At 42.4% G+C, this 27,095-nt stretch overlaps 1 non-coding gene across 1 annotated transcript; it reads right to left on the bottom strand.

Annotated features, from left to right (window-relative positions):
* Positions 1-5,760: 5,760 nt before the first annotated feature.
* LOC139691320 (U4 spliceosomal RNA) lies at positions 5,761-5,901 on the bottom strand. The gene has a single exon (XR_011701585.1). It is a non-coding gene; the product is annotated as a U4 spliceosomal RNA (small nuclear RNA).
* Positions 5,902-27,095: the final 21,194 nt, after the last annotated feature.

Here is a 27,095-nt window from a genome sequence, read left to right as displayed (position 1 = left end):
CGGCTTGCGGGGTATTTATGTAGATGTAGATGTAGATGTAGAAAAAAGAAAAATACCACATGCAAAAAAAAAAAACAACACGGAAAATTACACCCACAGCAGCGCACACACTCATGCAAAAATCCCTTCATTCAATACTCATGCAAACACATAAACCGCAAAACAACTAAAAAACTGCACCCCATGATGCAGCACGAAAGACATCCTACAACACGGAAGCCAGGACACAACAAGCAAGAAATTGAAACACCACATGAAAATGCACCACGAAACACTCTGCCCCCAAAGAGTCTTTAAAAGGCAGGGAATGCGACCCAACGTTGCAGGGTAGCAGGAATTTCCCCCCGCGGAGAGGGACGAGGGATTGAAAGGGAAACTTAAAAACAGATGAACAGAACATGAATGAGGTCATTCGGGAAGAATGTGTTATTATAACAAAACACATAAGGTTAGTGGAAGAGCATGCATTTAAATACAACTAATTATTTTTTAGACGCTGAGGGTGGCAAGTGGAATTTTTGCTATCTATAACCCTGCAGTTGCTATCCCGTATTGTCCGTGGGAAGAAGGAGTCCTTGAGTCGGCTAGTTCTGGCATCTATTTCCCGAATTTTATATGCATGATCCAAGCGACTAATGTATGTAGGAGTAAGAATAATTTGCGAGACCTCGGTGCTGAAACATGCGGATCTAAATTTATTTAATAATTTCAATCTTGCATTGAATCGTCTCTCAGCCAATGATTCCCACCCCAAATCCATGAGGCATTTCGGTGACGCTTTGCGTTTTATCGTAGGAATTTTTTACAAAACGGGCTGCCCGGCGTTGAGCCTTCTCAATTTCCCGAATGAGACCTTTTTCACTCGGATCCCACACGCTGCATGCGTATTCTAAATGAGGCCTTACAAGAGCGTGGTAACAACGTTCCTTGACCTTTGAGTCACTTTTGCCGACAATGCGTCTAATTAATCCCAATTTTTTATATGCTTGACCGCAGACTTTACGTATGTGAGTCCCCCAAGTTAAGTCATCTACATCTACATAATACCCCGCAAGCCGCCGCAAGGGCGTGTGGGGGGGGGTGTTAGGTCACCAACCGTAAAAACGAAAAATACCACATGCAAAAAACAACACGGAAAATTACACCCACAGCAGCGCACACACTCATGCAAAACTCCCTCCATCCAATACTCATGCAAACACATACACCGCCAAACAACAAAAAGCTGCACCCCATGATACAGCACGAAAGCCATCCTAAAACACGCAAGCCAGGACACAACAAGCAAGAATGTGAAACATCACTACCACATGAAAATGCACCACAAAACACTCAACCCCCCAAAGAGACAGTAAAAGGAAGGGAATTCGACCCAACGTTGCAGGTAGCAGGAATTTCCCCCCGCGGAGAGGGACGAGGGATTGAAAGGGAAACTTAAAAACAGATGAACAGAACACGAATGAGGTCATTCGGGAAAGAATGGGTTATTATTACAAAACACATAAGGTTAGTGGGGAGCATGCATTTAAGTAGAACTAATTATTTTTTAGACACTGAAGGGTGGCAAGTGGAATTTTTACTATCTATAATCCTACAGTTGCTATCCCGTATTGTCCGTGGGAAGAAGGAGTCCTTGAGTCGGCTAGTCCTGGCATCTATTTCCCGAATTTTATATGCATGATCCAAGCGACCAATGTATGTAGGAGTACGAATAATCTGCGAGACCTCGGTGCTGAAACATGCGGATCTGAATTTATTTAATAATTTCAGTCTTGCATTGAATCGTCTCTCTTCTAATGATTCCCACCCCAAATCCATGAGCATTTCGGTAACGCTTTGCGTTTTATCGTAGGAATTTTTTACAAAACGGGCTGCCCGGCGTTGAACCTTCTCAATTTCCCGAATGAGACCTTTTTCACTCGGGTCCCACACGCTGCATGCGTATTCTAAATGAGGCCTTACAAGAGCGTGGTAACAACGTTCCTTGACCTTTGAGTCACTTTTGCCGACAATGCGTCTAATGAATCCCAATTTTTTATTTGCTTGACCGCAGACTTTACGTATGTGAGTCCCCCAAGTTAAGTCTTTAGTGAATGTGACACCTAGGTATTTTACCGTATCAACTACTGCTAGGTCACCTCCAGCTAATTTGTAAGCAAATCCCGTTGATCTTTTAAAGAAATTTACCACTGAACATTTATTATAATTTAGAGTCAATCCCCAGTTAGAACACCATTTAGTAATACAATCTAAATCCTGCGCTAGAATAAAACGATCCTCATCCCCAGATATCTCCCGATAGATCACCGTGTCATCCGCGAACATCCTAATTTTACTTTTCACTTCGCGGTTCAAATCGTTAACAAAAATCAAGAAAAGTAACGGCCCCGATCACACTTCCCTGAGGTACCCCCGACGTGACTCGAACGCTGTCGGAACTAGCGCCATCAAGGACTACCCTCTGTTCCCGCTCTGAAAGAAAATCTTTAACCCAACTTATGGCGCCCCTTGTTTATACCCGCGACCTTTAATTTATGAATGAGTTTACCATGTGGGACTTTATCAAATGCCTTTTGAAAATCTAAGAAGATGGCATCCACTTGCCTACCTCTCTCACCAGATACAAGTAAATCATGTGTAAATAATCCTAATTGGGTTTCGCAGGAGCGGGTTTTCCTGAATCCGTGTTGATTGTCACTTAAAAAGTTAATATTGTCAAGGTGTCTCATTATTGAACTGACAATTATGTGCTCTAAGATTTTACAACAGATAGAAGTGAGAGATATAGGTCTGTAATTACTGGGATCCTCCCTGTCACCACTTTAAAAATAGGCGTTATTTGCGCGGTTTTCCAAATCTTAGGTACTTTGCACTCTGTGAGGGATTTGTTAAATATAAATTCAAGGTACGGGGCAATGTTTGGAGCTAAATGTTTAATCACCCTAGCTGGTATATTTTCGGGACCCGGGGATTTGTTGGGTTTAATCTCATTGAGTAATTTTAGAATTCCTTGTTGGTCCACTGTTATTTTTTCCATGGGTGGAGTATGTATTGTTTCTTGGAGATATGCGGTGGCAACATCATTCGAGAAAACGCTTTGGAAGAATGAATTTAAGATGTTAGCTTTAACCTCGCTGTCTGTATGAATTACATTGCTACAATCCCTTAAGCAAGCCACGGTTTGTTTACTCCCATTTACTTCCCTAACATATGACCAGAAAGCTTTGGGGTCAGTGTCCAAGTGCTCGCAAAGTACTTTGCGTTTAAATTCCAGTAAGGCGCTACGTAATTGTTTTTTGGTTTCAATTTTAGAGGATCTATATGTGTCCCATAATTGTGTATTCTCAGGAGATGATGTGTTCACGGCTGCCCTCTTTACCCTAGAGTGTAGCATTCTCTGCTTTCGAAGGGCTTTTCTAACGTCTTTATTGTACCACCTGGGGTCGCGATTTGCTTTAACGTATTTTATAGGTATGAAATCTACGATTCCTTTTTGCATGATATTGACAAATTCTGTCCAAGTTTCTTCCACGTTGACATGACTTAAGCGGGTTTTGAACTCGGGTAGTGAAGAGTTTAATTGATTGGCAAAAGATTCAAAGTCTGCTTTATGGTAATTATAAATTTTTCTTTTTGGTTTAACAATCTTTTTTATTGCTATGTCCAAATGGACATTAATTGCTTTATGGTCACTCAAGCCCTCATCAGTTGATACACTAATAATACGTTCCGGCGTGTTTGTAAGAAATAGATCCAATATGTTTTTTCCACGGGTGGGCATGCGTACTGCTTGATGAAGGGAGTTTCTTTGAACCAATTTTATCATGGAATTGCAAGATTCGCGATCGCGGGTCCCAGATTTAACGATATTGCTGTCCCAATCTATACCTGGGAGGTTAAAGTCGCCACCAATTATGTTTATGCTGTTATTATATTTACGTGTAAACTTGTGAATTTGATCGTTGAGGGTGTGAAGTGTTTTCAAATCTGAGTCTGGAGGTCTGTAGAAAGAGCATAAATTTATGTTGGGTTGATTGGTCCGTACTAAGGTGCACCAAACACTTTCTATGTTATTATTTTCAAATGAAACTTGCCTGCTTTCAAAATGACTTTTAACTGCCACGAAAACCCCTCCTCCGGGTCTTGTATCTCTATCGTGTCGGTAAACTTTGAAATCTATTGGGAAAATTTCTTGGTCATTAATATCATTGCACAGCCAACTCTCTGTGCCTAATACTATATCAGCGGAATGAGTTTGGATTATGTGTTCTAGATCTGCTGATTTGTTCTTGAGGCTTCTGCAATTTATAACAAGTATAGTTAAATTATTTTGATGTTGAATAACGTCCTTATTTGTGCCTGACTGTAATTTAGGACGCCTTTGTGGGGAAGTGCGTGTCACATGTCTTTCTAAATCAATGCCAGTGTTGTCAATGACTTTTATATTTTTATTAATAATATTATACGCGCTATCCCCAGATGTTATTGACCCACTAAGTGACCTGCCCTCTATCCTAAAAAAGGCCTACAGTGGTCGAGTATCCTATCCGCTACCTTACTCGCCGCTTCCGCCGTGTAATGGACCCCAGATCGGTTAAGGGGAGTCCTGCAAGATCGGAGGGTTGGCCTCAGGTCGACGAAGGAGGCTCCTATGTCCGAGCAGAATCTCGATAGTCTCTGGTTTATGCCTTCCACTCGGCTCCAAACCAGAGACCCGCGATCCTCCCTCGGAACGATGCTGCAGACCGTTAGTCCCAGCCGAACCCCCTCGACGCCCTGGACGCGCTTCACCTCGGAGCTCAGTTCCCTAAGGGAACGGAGGACCTCCTCGGATCCACGGTCCGTGACGTCGTTGGTGCCCACATGGGCCACGACCTGGCGTCTTTGGTGAATGTGACACCTAGGTATTTTACCGTATCAACTACTGCTAGGTCACCTCCAGCTAATTTGTAAGCAAATCCCGTTGATCTTTTAAAGAAATTTACCACTGAACATTTATTATAATTTAGAGTCAATCCCCAGTTAGAACACCATTTAGTAATGCAATCTAAATCCTGCTCTAGAATAAAACGATCCTCATCCCCAGATATCTCCCGATAGATCACCGTGTCATCCGCGAACATCCTAATTTTACTTTTCACTTCGCGGTTCAAATCGTTAACAAATATCAAGAAAAGCAACGGCCCGATCACACTTCCCTGAGGTACCCCCGACGTGACTCGAAAAGATACTATCCACTTGTCTACCACTTTCACCCGATAATAATAAGTCATAGTATTGTGTGGCTGTAGATGGCTATTTACATCGTGCAATGATAATTGAGTTAGAGTTACGTTTTCACGTTAGGAAGCAGGAGTGGTTCCGTCTAATTTTATTTTAACTGCGTATCGTCCGAGGAGAGATGAAGTGCTTGAACCAGCCGGGATCAGTGTTAACTGTCATACGCTGTTTTATCTCGCTCATTCCTTTCTCGTTGTAAATTTAAACAAATTGATGGACATTATTTGAGCCTTTTGCAATTCCTGAACCCAAGGCGAAAAATGTACACTATTTACCTTTCCTTGTCCTGAAGCCAAGGGGCGTTTCTAATGATGGTAGTAGGGCATAGGCAAATCTTCCAATAGCATCCATAATCCTTATTTATCAGGAGTAATCGGCAAGGTAGACGAGATCTTGATCACTCCTGGCCCCCTGAAACGTGTCATTACCTTTCCTCCTATAGCTTATGATGACGTTTTTCCTTTAAAAGTGAATTATTGGCTTCCGTAGAAGCATCCAAAAATTGCCTTATCCGACGATGTTTCACGTCGAATCGGCGGGGTATTGGTATAAGTTTTCAACTAGCAATAATCGCACCTCAGTAGAACTTCATTGGTTACGATATCGCCACTGCGCAAAGTTAACCTTAATGCAAGATGCTCATTCGCCCAAATTTAATCTTCATAGAAGTGCAAAGCGAGTGGTAAAATAAAGATGCATGTTTTACATTCACTTTCCAAGATTCTAATGCTTCAAAACCAATGTCTGTGGCGGAATGTAGTTAAACCTTGGCAATGGTTTTTTTCGAATTTTATTCTAATAAGTTGAATCATTTATCTCTTTCACTTGGCTGACTTTCACGTTCTACCCCCCCCCCCCCCGTGCAACGAGCAAACTTTTTTGCCTTAAGTTCGTTGTTTGTGATGCCTTGTGAAGATGAAGGGTAACTTTCGCTTTCATTTTAAATTGAATATCAGTTAAATCATCGCTTGCTAGTCCAAAACAGCGTTCGAATGTTCATAACGATAACTACAGGATCAATAAATTAAGCATATTCATCTATCTACATCTACATAATACCCCGCAAGCCGCCGCAAGGGCGTGTGGCGGGGGGTGTTAGGTCACCAACCGTGAAAAAGAAAAATACCACATGCAAAAAAACAACACGGAAAATTACACCCACAGCAGCGCACACACTCATGCAAAAATCCCTTCATCCAATACTCATGCAAACACATATACCGCAAAACAACTAAAAACTGCACCCCATGATGCAGCACGAAAGACATCCTACAACACGGAAGCCAGGACACAACAAGCAAGAAATTGAAACATCACTACCACATGAAAATGCACCACAAAACACTCTACCCCCAAAGAGTCTCTAAATGGCAGGGAATGCGACCCAACGTTGCAGGTAGCAGGAATTTGCCCCCGCGGAGAGGGACGAGGGATTGAAAGGGAAACTTAAAAACAGATGAACAGATAATGAATGAAGTCATTCAGAAAGAATGGGTTATTATAGCAAAACACATAAGGTTAGTGGAAGAGCATGCATTTAAATACAACTAATTATTTTTTAGACGCTGAGGGTGGCAAGTGGAATTTTTGCTATCTATAACCCGGCAGTTGCTATCCCGTATTGTCCGTGGGAAGAAGGAGTCCTTGAGTCGGCTAGTTCTGGCATCTATTTCCCGAATTTTATATGCATGATCCAAGCGCCCAATGTATGTAGGAGTACGAATAATTTGCGAGACCTGGGTGCTGAAACATGCGGATCTAAATTTATTTAATAATTTCAATCTTGCATTGAATCGTCTCTCAGCCAATGATTCCCACCCCAAATCCATGAGCATTTCGGTGACGCTTTGCGTTTTATCGTAGGAATTTTTTACAAAACGGGCTGCCCGGCGTTGAACCTTCTCAATTTCCCGAATGAGACCTTTTTCACTCGGATCCCACACGCTGCATGCGTATTCTAAATGAGGCCTTACAAGAGCGTGGTAACAACGTTCCTTGACCTTCGAGTCACTTTTTCCGACAACGCGTCGAATGAATCCCAATTTTTTATATGCTTGACCGCAGACTTTACGTATGTGAGACCCCCAAGTTAAGTCTTTTGTGAATGTGACACCTAGGTATTTTACCGTATCAACTACTGCTAGGTCACCTCCAGCTAATTTGTAAGCAAATCCCGTTGATCTTTTAAAGAAATTTACCACTGAACATTTATTATAATTTAGAGTCAATCCCCAGTTAGAACACCATTTAGTAATGCAATCTAAATCCTGCTCTAGAATAAAACGATCCTCATCCCCAGATATCTCCCGATAGATCACCGTGTCATCCGCGAACATCCTAATTTTACTTTTCACTTCGCGGTTCAAATCGTTAACAAAAATCAAGAAAAGCAACGGCCCGATCACACTTCCCTGAGGTACCCCCGACGTGACTCGAACGCTGTCGGAACTAGCGCCATCAAGGACTACCCTCTGTTCCCGCTCTGAAAGAAAATCTTTAACCCAGCTTATGGCGCCTTTGTTTATACCCACGACCTTTAATTTATAAATGAGTTTACCATGTGGGACCTTATCAAATGCCTTTTGAAAATCTAAGAAGATGGCATCCACTTGCCTACCTCTCTCACCAGATACAAGTAAATCATGTGTAAATAATCCTAATTGGGTTTCGCAGGAGCGGGTTTTCCTGAAACCGTGTTGATTGTCACTTAAAAAGTTAATATTGTCAAGGTGTCTCATTATTGAATTGACAATTATGTGCTCTAAGATTTTGCAACAGATAGAAGTGAGAGATATAGGTCTGTAATTACTGGGATCCTCCCTGTCACCACCTTTAAAAACAGGCACTCTCTGCCTGGCTTCTGCCGAGAACAGACGTGCTCGAGCTCGCTCCCTAGAACCGGTTCGACCCTACCTGAGACTACCTGCGTGCCTGCTGATACTTCTGTACCTCTGTGTTTGTTCTTCCCTAGTGAAGTGTAGTTTAGTGTTAGCTTTAATTTTGTGAAATAGTTAAGTTTATTTAGTTTTTGTGTTGCTTGTTATTAGTTTTTAATAGTTTGGTGGTATTCCTAGTGGGTACTCGTAGTGGCTTGCGGTGGTTTTTGTCCGTCGAATCTAATTGGTTATCGGTGAGTGCTTTATTTTCTTTACCATCTTTTTTCTTTCCTTTCTTTACTATCTTCCAAAGCGTAACTTATTGATTGAGGTAAATTTAACTAACCCCTCTTAGAAATTTTAGCGTAGCGTATACAAGTTAGCTTTTGTTGGGAACTCGGTTGTTATTTAAGATGGCTTCATCTAGGTCCCCTGTTGCCATGCTCGAAGGCACTGGCGAATGCGCGGCTTTAAGGGCCCGTATTGTCATGCTGGAGAGAATGATGCGGGAGCTTCGATCGGAGATCGCTGGCCGGAGGACTCCCCTCAGGAGAGATGGTGCTCGGGGTGGGGATACGAAAACCCGCCACGCCCATATGGGTGCACGGATTCGTCCGAATGCAACACGTGGCTGGGCGATTAGAGACCTACCCCGTGTCCCATCTCCCAACGAGGGAGTGTCTCACGTCCGTAGGTCGGACGATTGGAGGGTCCTCTCTCGGGGCAAGGGGAAGGTAACGCTGCGGCGTGGATTGGACTCTGCGGAGGCAGATACCATCCCCGTCTCCAACAGGTACCAGGTGCTGTCGGATGACAGCACCACCGTACCTGCAGCCCCTATCCCTACTCCGAGGGCACTGCCTAGGGTAAGACGTCAGGTAACGGGAAGGGAGGGAGTTGTAGTAATAGGTAGCTCGAATGTCCGTCGTGTAATGGTTCCATTGAGGGAAAGGGCGCGCCGCGTAGGCGCCGATCAACGGGTGACCGCCTGGTGTATACCAGGCGGAGGAGTCCCTCAGGTGACGAAGGCAATCGAGGCGGCGGTCAAAGGCACGAAGTGCTCTAGGCTGCAGGTCGTGGCCCATGTGGGCACCAACGACGCCACGGACCGTGGATCCGAGGAGGTCCTCCGTTCCCTTAGGGAACTGAGCTCCGAGGTGAAGCGCGTCCAGGGCGTCGAGGGGGTTCGGCTGGGACTAACGGTCTGCAGCATCGTTCCGAGGGAGGATCGCGGGTCTCTGGTTTGGAGCCGAGTGGAAGGCATAAACCAGAGACTATCGAGATTCTGCTCGGACATAGGAGCCTCCTTCGTCGACCTGAGGCCAACCCTCCGATCTTGCAGGACTCCCCTTAACCGATCTGGGGTCCATTACACGGCGGAAGCGGCGAGTAAGGTAGCGGATAGGATACTCGACCACTGTAGGCCTTTTTTAGGATAGAGGGCAGGTCACTTAGTGGGTCAATAACATCTGGGGATAGCGCGTATAATATTATTAAGAAAAATATAAAAGTCACCGACAAAACTGGCATTGATTTAGAAAGACATGTGACACGCACTTCCCCACAAAGGCGTCCTAAATTACAGTCAGGCACAAATAAGGACGTTATTCAACATCAAAATAATTTAACTATACTTGTTATAAATTGCAGAAGCCTCAAGAACAAATCAGCGGATCTAGAACACATAATCCAAACTCATTCCGCTGATATAGTATTAGGCACAGAGAGTTGGCTGTGCAATGACATAAATGACCAAGAAATTTTCCCAATAGATTTCAAAGTTTACCGACACGATAGAGATACAAGACCCGGAGGAGGGGTTTTCGTGGCAGTTAAAAGTCATTTTGAAAGCAGGCAAGTTTCATTTGAGAATAATAACATAGAAAGTGTTTGGTGCACCTTAATACGGACCAATCAACCCAACATAAATTTATGCTCTTTCTACAGACCTCCAGACTCAGATTTTAAAACACTTCACACCCTCAACGATCAAATTTACAATTTTACACGTAAATATAATAACAGCATAAACATAATTGGTGGCGACTTTAATCTCCCTGGTATAGATTGGGACAACAATATCGTTAAACCTGGGACCCGCGATCGCGAATCTTGCAATTCCATGATAAAATTGGTTCAAAGAAACTCCCTTCATCAAGCAGTACGCATGCCCACCCGTGGAAAGAACATATTGGATCTATTTCTTACAAACACGCCTGAACGTATTATTAGTGTATCAACTGATGAGGGCTTGAGTGACCATAAAGCAATTAATGTCCACTTGGACATAGAAATAAAAAAGATCATTAAACCAAAAAGAAAAATTTATAATTACCATAAAGCAGACTTTGAATCCTTTGCCAATCAACTAAACTCTTCACTACCCGAGTTCAAAACCCGCTTAAGTCATGTCAACGTGGAAGAAACTTGGACAGAATTTGTCAATATCATGCAAAAAGGAATCGTAGATTTCATACCTATATAATACGTTAAAGCAAATCGCGACCCCAGGTGGTACAATAAAGACGTTAGAAAAGCCCTCCGAAAGCAGAGAATGCTACACTCTAGGGTAAAGAGGGCAGGCGTGAACACATCATCCCCTGAGAATAAACAATTATGGGACACATATAGATCCTCCAAAGTTGAAACCAAAACACAATTACGTAGCGCCTTACTGGAATTTAAACGCAAATTACTTTGCGAGCACTTGGACACTGACCCCAAAGCTTTCTGGTCATATGTTAGGGAAGTAAATGGGAGTAAACAAACCGTGGCTTGCTTAAGGGATTGTAGCAATATAATTCATACAGACAGCGAGGGTAAAGCTAACATCTTAAATTCATTCTTCCAAAGCGTTTTCTCGAATGATGTTGCCACCGCATATCTCCAAGAAACAATACATACTCCACCCATGGAAAAAATAACAGTGGACCAACAAGGAATTCTAAAATTGCTTAACGAGATTAAACCCAACAAATCCCCGGGTCCCGAAAATATACCAGCTAGGGTGATAAAACATTTAGCTCCAAACATTGCCCCGTACCTTGAATTTATATTTAACAAATCCCTCACAGAGTGCAAAGTACCTAAGATTTGGAAAACCGCGCAAATAACGCCTGATATTAATGTGCACCGGCGAGATTTTATTTTTATGAAAAGTGGACCTGTCGTTAACCCCCACGTTAAGTAGAAGTCCACGTTAAAAAAAAAGGAATTTACTGGATATTATAAATCTGGCCCTTGGGGTTATAACTTTATAGTGAATAGCCATATTCTCTTTCGCATCATTCGTTAATGGAGTGAACGGAGGTTGACCTAACACCACCCGCCACACGCCCTTGCGGGGGCTTGTAAGGTATGACGTGGATTTAGGTGTTAGTAACTCAAATTCAAATGTCATTATGTACTCAAAATAATACTCTTCGCATATAAACTACATATATAAACATATATACTAATACATATAAAGCTGTTAGGTATACATTTAGGTGCATGTGTATGTAAGATGTAGTTTGAGTGTTTGCATGTGTGGGGTGTAAGTGTTCTTGCATGAATGCATGCCATGTTTTTTTTTGTGGATGCATGAATTTGTGGTTCTAGCATGCGGTTTTTTTTCTTTTCTAAATTACGGGTGGTGTCCTAACACCCCCGCCACACGCCCTTGCGGCGGCTTGCGGGGTATTGAGTAGATGTAGATGTATACTTCAAAAATGCTCTCCATTCCCTTATAGGCGTTATTTTTATGCATACTATTAATTAAAAGATAGCATTAGATTAAAATGGAGTCGCATCAGTGCGCTGAATTATAGAGATAACATTTCGCGACGTTCAAGCAAATGAAAGTAAGCCCAGAGGCATGTATCCAAACCGGGGATCCCATTCATGGCGTTCACATGCGTTCTCTAAGTTAATGAAAATGTGTAGGAGTACACGGTGCGAAGAAATGTCATGAGAGAAATGCGTCTGGGAATGACATTTTTTGCATGTATGTCATTCGAAAGATTACTTTTTCTGTAACCGAGACAACCGGTCTTTAAAAGTAATATAATTACTGCAGTGTAAATACGCTGATTTTATGTGTATATTTTTTAATGATTTCAAATGAATCATCAAGTTTAAGGAAAAAATCAATAAATATTGATATTTAACTAAACACTACCCTAGGCGCAAAAATAGTTTTACTACGTTTTTTTACGTTATGCAACATTCGTTTCGTCCAAGATGACTTCAAAACGCAGAATTCCCTAATAAATTGATAGCGTGATAGTTTTTCAAGTATTATTTAATAAATAGTTTATTCTTAATAAAACCAACGTCGTGTGGAAGATATTTTGGACTTGGCAGCCAATTCCTTTCGTTTTTCAGAAAGTTTAGGTAGCGAAAAACAGACAAACTGGATTTAAAAATAGAGTGCCTGGAGTGTCAGTGGGGTTCTAAATCATATGCGTGTATCTTATGTAATTTTTTTTCTTTTCTTTCAGTTGTGACCAGCAGTTACTCAAATGGGAATCTTCACCGTTGTCAGTAATGAGAAGGTAAGTTCCAGAGTACTCTTCCATTTCATTAAGTCATCACCATTGAGCACAGTGATGGCGGTCAATTTTGGTTTACTACCAATTGTAGGGAATCCGCTGAGGGCATTAATGCTCTGTTGCTATCGAATGTTTACACTTGCAAGACATCTGCATCTACATCTACATACCCTCAAAGTCTAGGGAATAATTAGTTCTACTTAAATGCATGCTCTTTCACTAACCTCGTGTGTTTTGTTATCATAACCCATTCTTTCCGAATGACCTCATTAGTGTTCTTTTCATCTGTTTTTAAGTCTCCCTTTCAATCCCTCGTCCCTCTCCGCGGGGGGAAATTCCTGCTACCTGCAACGTTGGGTTGTATTCCCTGCCTTTCACAGCCTCCTCGGGAGGTAGAGTGTTTTGTGTTGAATGTTCATCTGGTGGTGGAGTTTCGCATTCTTTCTTGTTGTGTCCTGGCTTGCGTGTTGTGGGATGGCTGTCGTGCTGCATCCTTGGGTGCAGTTGTTTGTTGATTTATGGCATATGTGTTTGCATGAGTGTTGGATGAAGGGATTTTGCATGAGTGTGTGCGCTGCTGTGGGTGTTATTTTCCATGTTGTTGTTTTGCATGTGGTATTGTTCCATTTACGGTTGCTGACCTAACACCCCCCGCCACACGGCCTTGCGGCGGGGGAAGCACACCCACGCAATGACCTATTGATATGGAATTGAGATCATATTCGAAGCAATTCAGGTTGAAATGAACTCACTCTCGAGCCCGCGTTGTACCACTTCTCAATTTCTTCCGGTTTTCGTTACCATGCAGCTCTCAAATATACCCCTTTTAAACTCCCCCTTTCAGTTTTTCACGAGCCTTCAGGAGAGATGTAGCGAAATTTAGTTAAATATTACTCTGCTTAACTTTCAAAGACAATTTTCTCGGTAAACAACTGACATTTCTCGGAATATTTCAATAAAGTTCTCTCCTAGAAATATGCGCGTGAGATATTTTTACTTAGACCTCAGTAAATATTTGATTTTACGCAAAATACGTTATTTGCTTCCCTAAAAAGTGTAAATGTCATTATTTACTTATACTTATCTAATTGCATTCAATTAAATAAGTAAACCTCTGCGCCATAAAATGAAATCGTTTGATCTACTCAAGCGGTGCTCCTTACCACCAAGCCGAGGGTTGTATTTGCTGCTCCCCTGATTTAAACTAGGAAATTAAACAACCACATTTATCAATCCGATGGGTGATTTGATAGGCGAGAGTAGAGATTCTCCTAGTATTAAGCCCAGCGGCGGGTGAAATTCACACATCAGGGTAGAGAGATCAGTTCTTTTCCCCTTGCTGCCTATGGTTTTTCAAGATCTGGTTCGCGAAAATCTCGCAGCTTGGGTGAAGTTGAGAGTACCTTGGAGACGTCACCCGGAATGAAACCCGGAAATTCCGTCAGCCCAGCGCTCTAACAACTGGATTACTACGTCCCCTAATTCACATATATAAGAGTTTAAATATTAACCGCCATCCTGCCACTGGGTAGTCTGAAGGAGAGTGACACCAGCCATTATGGTGATAAGTGATTATTCATATATTTGGTAATAGTTTACTTTCGGACATTTGGTAAAGAACTACGTGTTTTTTTATGTAAAGAATAGTTTTATAACGAATTATGCGAGGAAAAGTGTTTAATTTTTCCAATAATAATTTTTCGCACGAATACTAAATGCTCCTTCATTACGCTTTTTAACTGAACGAACAGCTTTTATTTATTTTGCTCAAGTCATCAATTACATATTCACTACTGCTCAGTGTTCCAAATTGTCCCATTCCAACCCAAGGTGAGGTCGAAGTAATACGTAATAATTATTTTCCCTAGTATTTTAATTTTATGAGGTAATGTTTGCTTTTATCCAGTTTCACAAATATAACGAAACTATTTTCGTTATATTAAGCCCGATGTTTGTATCACTCCAAAATATTTTAATTGGTATATACTTGCATCCATCCTGTTGCGCTTGAAGATTAGGCACATGAATCTTATTTGTTCATTCGTCAAGTTCTGTAAAATATTTCCTTTGTTTGCTAGTCTATTTACGTCCTATGATTTCTCTTTGACTGTAGGATCTTTATGAGATCGCAAAAACGATATTTAAATCAGTGATGCGCATTTTTTCATAAACACGTAATTTGATTTCAAAGCCGTTCATTGAGTTTAGAGTTAAACGGCGAAGTTTACGTTTACCTCCCGTCGACGCCCAACTATGCATGTAGTTGAGGACGAAACTTTATGTCAGTTCGCATGGAGTGATAGAACAACATCAGGAACTTGGGTAGGCGAGGTACGTACTCTTTAGATCCGAGAATGCCAAGGAGTGTCAGCAGCCGCAAACAAAGAGGTGAGATCCCGGCCGGTAAAGGGATGAGGGCACCCCGTGAAATCCGAACCTGATGGGGGTTGAGGGGGAGGGAGCTAAGTGACTTCTCTCTCGGGGAAGCGGGAGTTTCGCGGGTAGGGGTGACGGGACACGGGCGTCGGGGCGCGCCCAAGCGGTGTGGAGCTGGGAAGGGATGCGAAGAGTTCTGGGGAGTTGGTCGGAATGAAATGAGAAGGCGTTTTGAGGGGGGGGTGCAAGGCGGGACGGAGGATGAATTGGGGATGGAGAGAGCAGGGAGGTTTCGAGGGTTTGGGGGGTGGGTGGCTAGAGGGGAAGGATAAGTGGTAGTCGGCGAGAGGGGAGGGCGGAAAGGGAGAATCTGTAGACACGCTTCCTCTTATCAATTTCGACGGAGCCGCACCCTCGCCCTTCTCCCATACCCCCTACGCGCCTCCACCCCCTCCGGCCCACAAAAGCCTTTACCACGCTCGGGCGCCTCCATGGTCCGTCCGGCTGTGGGGGGGAGGAAGAGAGAGCAGGCGAGGGAGGACCCTCGGCCAATGGCTGTCGTCTATTTCGGTCGCGCTCCCGTGGACGGCTCCTCCGGGGGACGGTGATGGTCGGTGTGGGAGGGAGGATGGATGCGGTACCGAATGAAAGGAAAAAGAGGTTTGGGGGGGTCAATGAAGGGGGAAGGGGTCGGAAGCCAGATGCCCCGACCCCCCGCACCTTGGTGAAGGGTGAGGCGGGCTTGTGCGATGGCGGAGACCTTGGCGGGGAGGTGGATGATGGTTTTTCTCTCTACTGGTGAGGGACGGGAAAGTTCCAGTAGTGACTTTCTCGGTCGACGCAAATATCTCTTCTCCAAACGAAAAAATTCCTATCTTCCACAGTCGTGTATGTTGAGTTTTCTTGCTCGGCTTGGTCATTTTTCACACAGCATTCCTCACGTTCACATATTAATCCACGCCCACGACAATCCGTCACGAAGTTTGTGATCGGGGTGTTTAAACTTCATTGGCTTCCTAATCTTATCCTCGTAATGGTTAGAAGTTGTGTAAAAGATGGAAAGACGACGATATGGTTTTCCGACTACATTTTTCGGAGTGCTCAAACATTGGCCATGGATAGTCGCGTCACAATAAAATCATGCGCATTACTTTCATAATAGTATATGCATATATTTGCATGCTTATAAGTTTAAAATCTTTTTGCATGAAAGTATACGCCACTATGGGAGTAGGTTTGCATAAATATGTTGATTTTGCATGTGTTTCTGTTCTATTTTACGGGTGGTGAGTGACCTAGCACTCCCCGCCACACGCCCTTGCGGCGGCTTGCGGGGTGTCATGTAGATGTAGATTTAGCATGTGAAATGATTAGAAGGTAAGGTTAATTTATGAATTAGGTCAAATGGAAAAAAAGAGGTAAATTTTCAAAGAATATTATTCTAAACTTAACAGTACGGCTGGGTTGCCCAGAGGAAATTAAGTCTAAATCACGCGCAGACAAAGGTTTTTAATGTATTTGTCAACTGTTAATATTATACGAAAAGATTTTTTTTTAATTTCCATACCCTACCCCTACTATTTTAATTTGAAGCATAAGTTTAAGACGAGAGAAATATTCTGTAGTTGATTAATGGCAACAAATGGTTGCCAGGATATGATATTCTTTTGCTTAGATTGAAAGGAAAATAGGCAAGGAGCTATTTATTTACCGCCAGAGAAACAGCAACTCCAAGAAATCAGTCTGTCACTTATCTGTAATTAGGTGCAATATCTTATTTCTGAATCTGCTTAGCTTAAAAATTTGGAATTTGGCTTGTTTTGTTCGTGGCCTGTGGAGTTATCAAGTGTGCTCCAACGCGATGGACAAGCCCTATTATTTTGGTAAAGATGCTACTTTGTTTTTGATCTCCAATGTTACTTCAATTACAAAGTGATTTCATGGAAAAATGAAGAAATACAAGCACATATCTGGTTTCTGAAAATGACACTCCTTCATTCCCTTGAATAACTAATAAACTGTGGTTAAACTATCTCGTTGTAGTTGCGAACCCTTATAACCTAAGTTATCGATTAATATTACGCGATTTTATTTATTTGTTCTGACGCGAATTGAATAATCCTGTTTTTTCTTGGTTTTTAAAGGGTTTTATTTTTCATAAAATTTGCTTGTAAAACAAAAACTGTATTTCACAAAGTTGATCACAATTACATAGAAATTGTAATGCATCGATGAGAATGAAAGTGCATTTGCATTTTTTACTTTTAGTTTAATTGCGCTCCCATTATTGTAGGTTTCAACTTTTTAATTCTCACGGTGATTTCAAGACATAGAAAAAAGTAGACCATGTATTATCAGGAATCATATTAAAGAAGTATTTAAAATGAAATTAAATTATTCAAAAGAAGATCCTAAATTTCTCTCATCAAATAATAATGGCCTGTTATCCCGAAAATATGATAGTCTTCCTGAAGAAAACTCTCCAGTGGTCCTTGCAATAGCGGGCAGATGGTCATTCAGTCAGTGCCAGGACCCCAATCAAAGTAAACCATTTCTATCCGGCATACCCCCATGTTTTAATTTGACGCAGCCTCGCCGTGGGAGAGAAAAACGGATAAAATACATTACGGCGCGCAGCCCTCGAGCGTGAGATGCGTTAATCAATTACGGAGAGCGGGCGATCATCGTGGTGCTACGGCAACCGAGCCCTCAAACCCTCGCGTCGGATACGGATGAGTCAGAGGAGGAGATTCAAAAAGCTGCTTCGAGAACAGATTTATTTAAGGGAGCAAGTTATTCCGCATGATGTCACCGTAGTTGGGAGGGTGGGGGGAGAGAGAGGGGGGGTCGGGGATATGAGAGAAATTGGGGGGGGGGAAGGCTGGCGGGATCCTTTCCCACAACCATGAACACAACGACTCCACCAGAGCGCGCGCACCCCTTCGTACTACACACTCCCTCCCCAATGTTCCCTTCGCGGGAGAGAGGAGAAGGCGGACGCGAAAGATTTCGATAGGGGACGGGTGAGCAGAGGACGAAGAAGATGGAGGAGCATGACCGACCAGAGATGAAGTGACACTATTTTAACATGAGACACTTTCAACGCTCGATACGGGACGAAATGTGTTTTATTTTCAATTTTTAACTCATTTTCACTACATGACACATGTCATTTATGTTCGCTTTTGACTATTTTGTTCTGTCATATTTTTTACGTCATGTATCCCTTTTTAGTTTATCCTATTTGTGGATTGCTCTGCAAGAATGATAGCATGCACGGATTTTCAATCAATTTAGTTTCATACTTCTCTACATCAACATAATCAGTTGTGGCATTCAACTTTGATTGATGCGGACACAATTATATGCTATGCAAATAAATCCCATTACTAACTAGCGTACATTTAATCACCCTTCTTAAATGCTTAATGATATTTGTAAATTTTACTACGATTTTCAGTTTGATAGATCTTCTTCTGTCTGCTGACATCTCCAAGAAAGTAAGATAAATGAGATGTAACCATTGGTTTTCGATCGATGAGTTTAGATAGAAATTAAGAGAGGCCTATGAACAAAATAACTGGTTAATTTGGTCCCTTCTATTTTGCCTTACTAAGGTCTGTCTAATTTGACCCTTTGTCATCCATCTCATAATATATGCATACTTTTACCAATTTCAAAGAATAATAGATAAACATTCGTAAAATACATTGTTTTATACATGTACACATAGATAGGTAGATAGTTGTTGTTACTTAAAAAAACTTCAAAGATACAGGGTTCGTCCGGAAAATAAGTGTACTGAGCTCAGGAAAAAAAATGTATTACACTTTTACATATCTTAAGCTAATATTCCTCAAAATAGGACCCTTGTGAGTCGATACACTTGTTCCAGCGGCGTTCCCATTCCTGGAACGCTCCCGCGAAGGCATCATCTGGAACCTCTCGAAGACACGTCGTCACGGCCTCTTTGACGGCGTCCAAAGTCCCGTATCGCGTTCCTTTCAAACTCCTCTTTATCTTCGGGAACAGAAAGAAGTCCGGTGGTGCCAAGTCCGGGCTGTAGGGCGGGTGCGGCAGCGTTGCCACGCCGTGCTTGGCCAAGAAGTCCGACACGACAAGCGCGGTGTGAGACGGCGCATTGTCGTGATGCAGCCGCCAGATGTTTTTGATCGCTGGCCGGACGCAGGCGACTCGTTTTCGAAGCCTGTCGAGCACTTGGACGTAAAATGCAGCATTTACAGTTTGTCGTTCAGGTACAAATTCGTAGTGGACGACTCCCCTTTTGTCAAAAAAGACAATGAGCATCGCCTTGATCCGAGATTTGCTCATGCGAGCTTTCTTTTGACGGGGTGATGATGGGGTGTGCCACTCCGCACTTTGTCTCTTCGACTCCGGGTCGTACTCAAAGATCCACGTCTCGTCACCCGAAACAACGTTCTCTAAAAAATGTGGATCATTTTTGCAGTGATCCGCAAGTTGTGTCGCGATTTCCAAACGATTGAGTCTTTGATCATCACTGAGCACTTTCGGCACCAACTTTGCACAAATTTTTCGCATCTGTAATTGCTCCCTAATAATCTCGTGCACTATTGTTTTTGGCACATTACACTGCTCTGCTATCATCCGAACACTAAGACGACGATCAGAGTTCAGTATATCGCGAACTTTTCGCACATTTTCGTCGGTGAGTGTCGTTGATGGGCGTCCAGGCCGTGGTTCGCCGTCGACCTCTTCTCTGCCCTCCACGAACATCTTGTGCCACCGAAAGATCTTGTTTCTGGACATGGCTGACTCCCCGTAAGCCTGGTTAATCACACCGACAGTTTCGGTAGACGATTTCCCAAGCTTTACCGCAAATTTGATGGAATAACGCTGCTCCAAAAACTTCGGCATCGCGTTCCGTGACGTGGGTCGAGCGTGGAGGTTCGCGTTAACAGAGCTCCTCACTACACCACAGCTCAGAGCCGACTGCCTTTTTCAGCGTCGCTTGCCAACATACCCCCCACCAATCGCAGCCCGTCAGAGCGGTGCTGGGCGCGCCTGGAGCGGCGGGAAAGAATCAGTACACTTATTTTCCGGACGAACCCTGTATGTAACCATTTCTGGGATTACCTCACTGCCTCATACTCTGCCAGAAAAACCAATCTATGGTAAATTACCATTCCCAGAAAGAATTCATACAAAATATCCGCCCTTTTCTTCAGACATAAATGCACATTGTCCTTTTATTCAAACACAACCACCTCATAACTGCATAATAACTAAATACAAAGCGAACGATTCAAGGGAAATGTATTCTGTCACGTTAAGTGTGATATAAATCGAGTATTTTATGTAAGCCGACTGGGAGGAAGCATTAAGGAAATATTAAAGTCAAAGAATGTACGCGAGAATTGGGGATAAAATGAATCATCCACACTATTAGCAACTTCGGCCTTGTGTTGCAGTGGTTTTTCCCATTCAGAGCGCTGAAGAGATCTTCAGACCACCTTGTAGTCGAAATACGTACATTCGCTTTTCACACCGTTGTGTTTCCTCAGTTTTTACGTGATATTTTGCCTTCCTCCTTTATTTTGCAATTTGTGTCTTTCTTTTGAGTGAAGGTCATTATTCCCTAACATTTTCGGTTTGACAACACCATTAGGCCATCCAATGATTTGTCCACTTAATATTCCCGAGTGTTGGTATTGCTTTTCTGTAATACTTAAGTGAGTGAGAGTGTGTGTGTGTGTGTGTGTATTATTCCCCAGAAGTAGGTCCCTGGCATCTGGATTCATTTCTTCTCAAGCCTGTGCGGTCTCAAGCGAGACCTCTTCCTAGTTAACAAGTACGTGGTTAAGGTGGCCCAGAGCCGGTCCGTGGCGAGGAAAGGACTTCCCCGTAAACCACTTTGGACTAACCAATGTGAATGTGTGTGTCTTTGTAAGTTTCCGAATACGGGATTAATTTCCTCGTAAACCTATTTGGGAAATACCCCCTATGTAAACGTGAACGCCTTAATATTTTGAATGTGTACAGAATCACTGGCGAGGGACTAACTTTCCCCTTAAATCTCCGCACTAATCTCAATAACAGTCTTATGCGATGATTCGTAGAATTAATTCATACTCCGAAATAAATATCCGATGCAAAATCTTACTAGACGCGAATGTTAGTGTATTGTAAAAAGATATATTGCGTAAATCAACAGGTTGCCTGCTACAATAAATAGCTATGGGATGAAAATTGGTAACCCCAAAGACTATCGCCAACAAATCAAGCAGTCGAAAGTGGGAAGGGAAGAGGAAAAGACAAATGTGAAGCAAGAAGCGGGACGGACGAAGAAAGAACACGGACACGTATAAAACATCAATAATCTTTGTCACGATAAAGTATTGTTTGCATGTTTTAGGTACATTAATATCATTATATACATGAGTTTTGAAAGCATAATAAAAACTTTCAGTTATTTAGATTCGAAATGCCTTCATATAGGTTGATTTCTTATGCCAAATAGGCTACATTAGTGACAGACAAGCATTATTATAAGTCCTTGAGTAAACATGGCTCTTGACCTGCCTCTGGTCGAGTGGCCTCGCGGACTAACTCACGTGAAATGAGAAACCGCTCGAAGGAAAGATGAGAGGCGATGCGAGCTGTCTGATTTATGCTAAATATTTTGGAGCATAATGCTATATAATAGAACGTTTGTTGAGATACGATAGGAAAAGTCTAATATAAACTTCATGGATATAATTTATTTTATTCGTAGAACAGAGACAGCATGTACATTTTTTCTTCGTAATTAATGGGGGATTTCATTGTACGCTATGAAAAGCATGGATGAAGACACAGCATGAAAGTTTCACGATAGCATTTTAGCACTCGTTATGGATAAAGCAGTGCTTTTAAATCCATGAGTAATTCTTTTTATTCTAACTAAAGATCGCTAATATGAATCACCAACTCGGCGTCCGCGGGAGTTTACCTGAAGAACCAGAGACGCCTGAACTTTGCGAAAAATATTTTTTTTAATTTGAAGTATTTCTCATCCAAATGTGTCTGTAGATTAAAACTTTCCTTTATAATTTTCTCCGGAAATTATTTGTTTCGTCTACTTTTTTTCATTACTATGCCCACAATGAATAAAATAAATCTAATAATATTCTTGATATACTAGTTTAAAAACTAATGAATTCAACTATGATATCCTTAGCAGGTTAGTATTCTCGAGATGCCTGTCTCGATATATTTCTCTAGATTTCTCACGCTCCTTGCATTGCGAAATTCGAGAGGAAATACCCGTTTGCGTGGAATACGCAATAAGAAAAATTATTTACTCGGCGCAGCATTCACATCCACAGAAACTCAGAATAGTTTTGGTGATTCTTTCGGGTGATTCGGAGATGAAAAATAAGGGTTCGACTGTTATGTGCTCTTGTTTTCGTAATACCACAGTAATAACCTAGGAAACCAGATGTACAGAAGGATGATTTATATTGGAGTAAACTAAATACATACGAGTAAATAGGAATTGTATAAAAACGTTCAAACAGATCGAACTGGTTTACCACCGAATAAATTAGTGCGTTCTTATCATAGTAACAAGTGCTATATAGCTAATCTAGGGAGCAAAATGATCATTGTACATTATTGACGCCCTTACGGTGGGGTCTACTCAATAATAAAATTTCCTGTGCATAATATATATTATCGGGGCAGACGATACGAGAGTCCGTGTCACGATCCGCATTCCTTAACGAGCAAGTATTGATATCGCGTCGTGGAGCAGTAAGCACAACATTACTGTTGCTTAGCTTCATGGTATGATTTTGATACTAAGAAGAATGTCCTCATATATTTTTATTCTGATGAAACCAAAAATATTTAGCAGTTTTTATTAGGACTTATTCTTTTACCGTCTCGTCCGATTGTCTTTTATTGTGAAAGTCGCACTTTATATTTTCGCCAAAAGCCTTCACAATTTAATATACTTGCCTCTGGCCTTTATATTTTCACTTTGGAGATAGGCTTTCTCAAGAGGTTCGGCTTACTCAGAGTTCTATAGGAACCGAGATGGAGTGTCTTCCCAACGAGGGGCCCCAGTTTCGAATCCCGTAGGTGGGAGGATTTTTCATTTCTCTCCCGATCTACCCTTAGGGTACTTTGTTGAGAGTACTTCAAAGAGGATTACGCCATCCGTCGGATGGGATGTTCAACTATGGACTCTTTGCCGCCTTTCGTTAATAGAAATAATTTCGACGCGATGGCGGTTTTTTGCCCATCCTATATCAATTCCCTGAATATCATACGTATACCAAATCACCCACCTATCCTTTATGGCGATATGACCTTAGCTGTCGGTAGCCTACCTTTATAACTAATACCCAAGGGTTCTATTTATCGCGAAAATCCTGACATGCCTCTCAAATAGTTAGCCATCAACATATATTCAGCAATCGCTTGTGGCAGAGAATAAATTACGCCTTCGCTAAAAGTAAAAAGTTGTGTAGCGAATAAATTTTACTGCATTCAGCATTCTTAAAATGCCTAGAATACAATAATCCTTTGAGTTAATGTATGATAAGAAAAATTGATGGATCAAGATTCCATTCATGCGAATTTCAAAGAGAAACCATAAGCCCAGCATGAAACAAGACAGTAATTATTGTGCGTAATAGTAACAAACATTTTTAAACTGTAGATTCAGCTATATCTGTGCACATATGATTTTGAACAAAATTGGAGTGAAATCCATCTTTAAAATTCTCTGTCCTCGGTGGGATGGGTCCTCGAATGATTTTTATCGTCGAGCAACGTTAAATAGAAATTGAAAGTCGACAGACTAACGAGAAGCATATTAATAAACAAAACCCACAAACAGAAGATCATTTAAGTTTCCCGGAATGGAGTGAGAAACGCGTATTTCGTAATGTGTGGAGAATTGTTTCTCGACTCTATAGAAATTGGGATCAGTCGCAGACCATGAGTGAGTAGGGTGCGTGCGTGATTTGGGGAAGGAAGGGGGACTTGAACGATCGGCCATGCTGCCGCGTGGGTCGACTGACTGGCCAACCACCCATCGGTAGGTGGCGCAGTCCCGAAACGGATAAATGGGAGGTTTCATATATGTTGGGAAGGAGAGACTAGTTGGGGACTTCCTCCCTCCCCCTTCCCGGATCACCCCCTCCCCCGATGTGGGAAGGGGGTGATCCGGGAGCCTCGGAGCGGAAGGGGAGAAGAGAGTGGATGCGAATCTCCCAGCCTCCACCCCACTCGAATGAGCAATAGCCCCCAGTCGTGCCCTCCGGCGTGAGGGAGGCGCGGGGAAGGGGTGAGTCCCACTAGGGGCGGGGGAAAAGGGCGGGAATGGGGGATAGGGTAGCGATATATGCCACGGCGAAGATTCGAAGCGAGGGGCAGGTCCGGAGGGCGGGAAGTCTACCGTGCCCCCCTTATTCCACACCCAACCCCCGTCACCCCCCTCTTCCTCACGGTCTCAAACCATCCTTTCCCGAACACCACCGCTCCCCGCACCCTCGTACCACAACAAAGGGCGGGAAATGCAAATGTGGGGGTCGCTTGCGACAGGGGTGGGGATTTTATTTATCGAGGGATAGAGGTAGGGTGAACGTGGTACCGAGAGGGGGTTGGTTTGGTCGGCGCACCCCTCTCCCTCATTCGGTGGCCCATCTACAATTCTTCGGGAGTCCGACCGCCGAGGTGGGGCGATGCAGACCCTCCGTGGAGATGTGCTCACGCCCATTGGCGGTCGATCCGCCATTCGGATGCACGGAATCGAGCTCCCCTCCCCACACAAATCCCGGTCCCCCCCCCTCACAACCCTCAGTATAGGCACCCTCCCTTCTCACACACTCCCTCCCCCTTAAGCTTGCGGTCGTTGTTATAAGACCCACTTCCATCACCCCTGGCAATGATAGGGAGGATGGCTGCGCTTCTCAGGGGGTCTTCCCAAAAGACCCCCAAAATTATTTATGCCGATCCGAGTTCGGATGTGTGCGTCATTTGCGTGAATGTCGTGGGGGAGGGGCCGGGATTGGCAGGCGAAAACTCCACGGTTTTGCCTTTCATTATAATGATCTTCGGCGAAAAATATTGACGTAGATTTTTACGAGGCCCAGGACAGTGGCAATAACCTTCCTTTAGGGGTGCCCAACTCGCGAATCCCCACCCTCAACCAACCCTGCTGCGACTCTCCCTTCGATTCTCGAGAAGAACGGCGAAGTGGGGCTGTGAAATACTCCGATGTAATTTGCAGCATCGCACTGCAATGTTGACCGTTCAAGTGTGAATGCTACATGGATATGAGTAGTACGATATTTCATTTTTCCAAATCCACCTTTGATATAAATTATGTCGAGGGCATGTGGATGCATAGGGAAGGATCTATCTAGAGAGAGGTCGATATGCATGTATTATACATTTCCTTTTTTCGCGACAATCTTCTTAAGTATTCCTTTGGATGGGGGTCGTAAATTGACGTGCTCCTTGAAACTCATCCAAATGGCATGCAGTTTTAGGTAAACTCGATATGGTATATGGTCTATTCAAATTTCAATGTTAATATATTGACACATTTGTGCGATATAATGTTTTATAGCGCAGCCCTAGATTGAAATCTAGGTACACGTATTTGCCCACGAGGTCATATCATTATCATCAGTATTTAAGTTCCAAGATTGTTTTACTGCAGACCGCCATTCTTTTCTATTTATTGTAAATTCCCCTCACCACCTGTTTGCTTCTTCTCTGTTTTACGTTTCTTAATCCGTCCCATATACTCCCTTGTCTTCCTCGCGGGATCTTCTCTTCTATCATCTATTATGTTCCCAACTAATCCATTGTGCCTCAAGGCATGTCCAAACAATCTAGTTCTTCTTTGGCGTAGAGTTCTCCACATGGTCCGTTCCTCTTCTATTCTAGAACATAAATGCTTCCTAGTTCCTTACTGTCTGTTTATTTAATCTTAAGCAATTCTGCCAGCACAATATTTCAATTTCTTTTAGGTTCCACTTTACTGATACTTCCACATCAGTGGCTCATTGCAAACCGTTTGTTTAGTGTGCAGTATCGTTCAGCGATACAGCTACTCTTAATTGAGCGACAACAATCATTACTATTGGACGTTCGTCACCCGAAAGGTGAGGTAAGAACAACCCGTACGTTGATTTTGCCAAGGTGCAGCTAATAGGGGATCACACAACGGAGATGCGACGCACGAGTATATTTCGTGAAAGCATTCCAATTGAATTTAGAATCAACGGATTGAATACGATTCAAATTATGACCCCTTCGTACAAATTTAATTTTGGACTTAGTAGAAAATTCTTCCTCTACTCTAGCACTCATTTACAAGTACGTTAGTATTTTCATCTAAAATCTTGTGAAGTCGGCATAATAATAGTTTTACGAGTGCATCGAATGTTTACGTACCGTGCCCTTCATATGCGAGTATTTACAAACTCTGTGCCGAATTAAAAAAAAAGGATTTTTCTGTAACGATTACGGTGTAAGCAATAAGTAATGAATCACAAAAATCACATAAATAGCAATTCCATAAGTTAATAACTTAAAGAAGTGATCTTGAAATAAATTATGAATTTTGATTTTCTTCATATTTTTAGTGTTGTATTACAGAAAGGGTTTCCTTGTTTCTCCAAAGTAATCCCGCTTGCATTTCGTTTAGGATATTAAGTAAGCTTTACCCATAAATTACAGATTGACTAGGATTATTATTTTTATCATTTAGAGTAAAATTCCTCCTTTACACCTTGAGCAGGTATGTGATTGCATCAACTTCATACTCGTATCATCCGAAGACTCGAGAGGCGGTGTAAATTATTGAGTAGACACGTTTTCAATGCTTAATGACAATCGTGAATACTGTATGAGGGATGTAAAATTTTAAAACCTTTCTTAATTTCCAATATACCAGTATACTTGATTGATTAAGTCTGAAGACATTGTTACATGAATACGAATAGTCGCGCAGAAATACGTTGCAATTTTATTCACAATAATGCAGTCA

The sequence above is a fragment of the Hetaerina americana genome, unplaced genomic scaffold (genome assembly GCF_022747635.1).
Source record: "Hetaerina americana unplaced genomic scaffold, ioHetAmer1.1.p SCAF_32, whole genome shotgun sequence".
NCBI lineage: Eukaryota > Metazoa > Arthropoda > Insecta > Odonata > Calopterygidae > Hetaerina > Hetaerina americana.
This window is presented reverse-complemented; position numbering and strand designations above follow the sequence as displayed.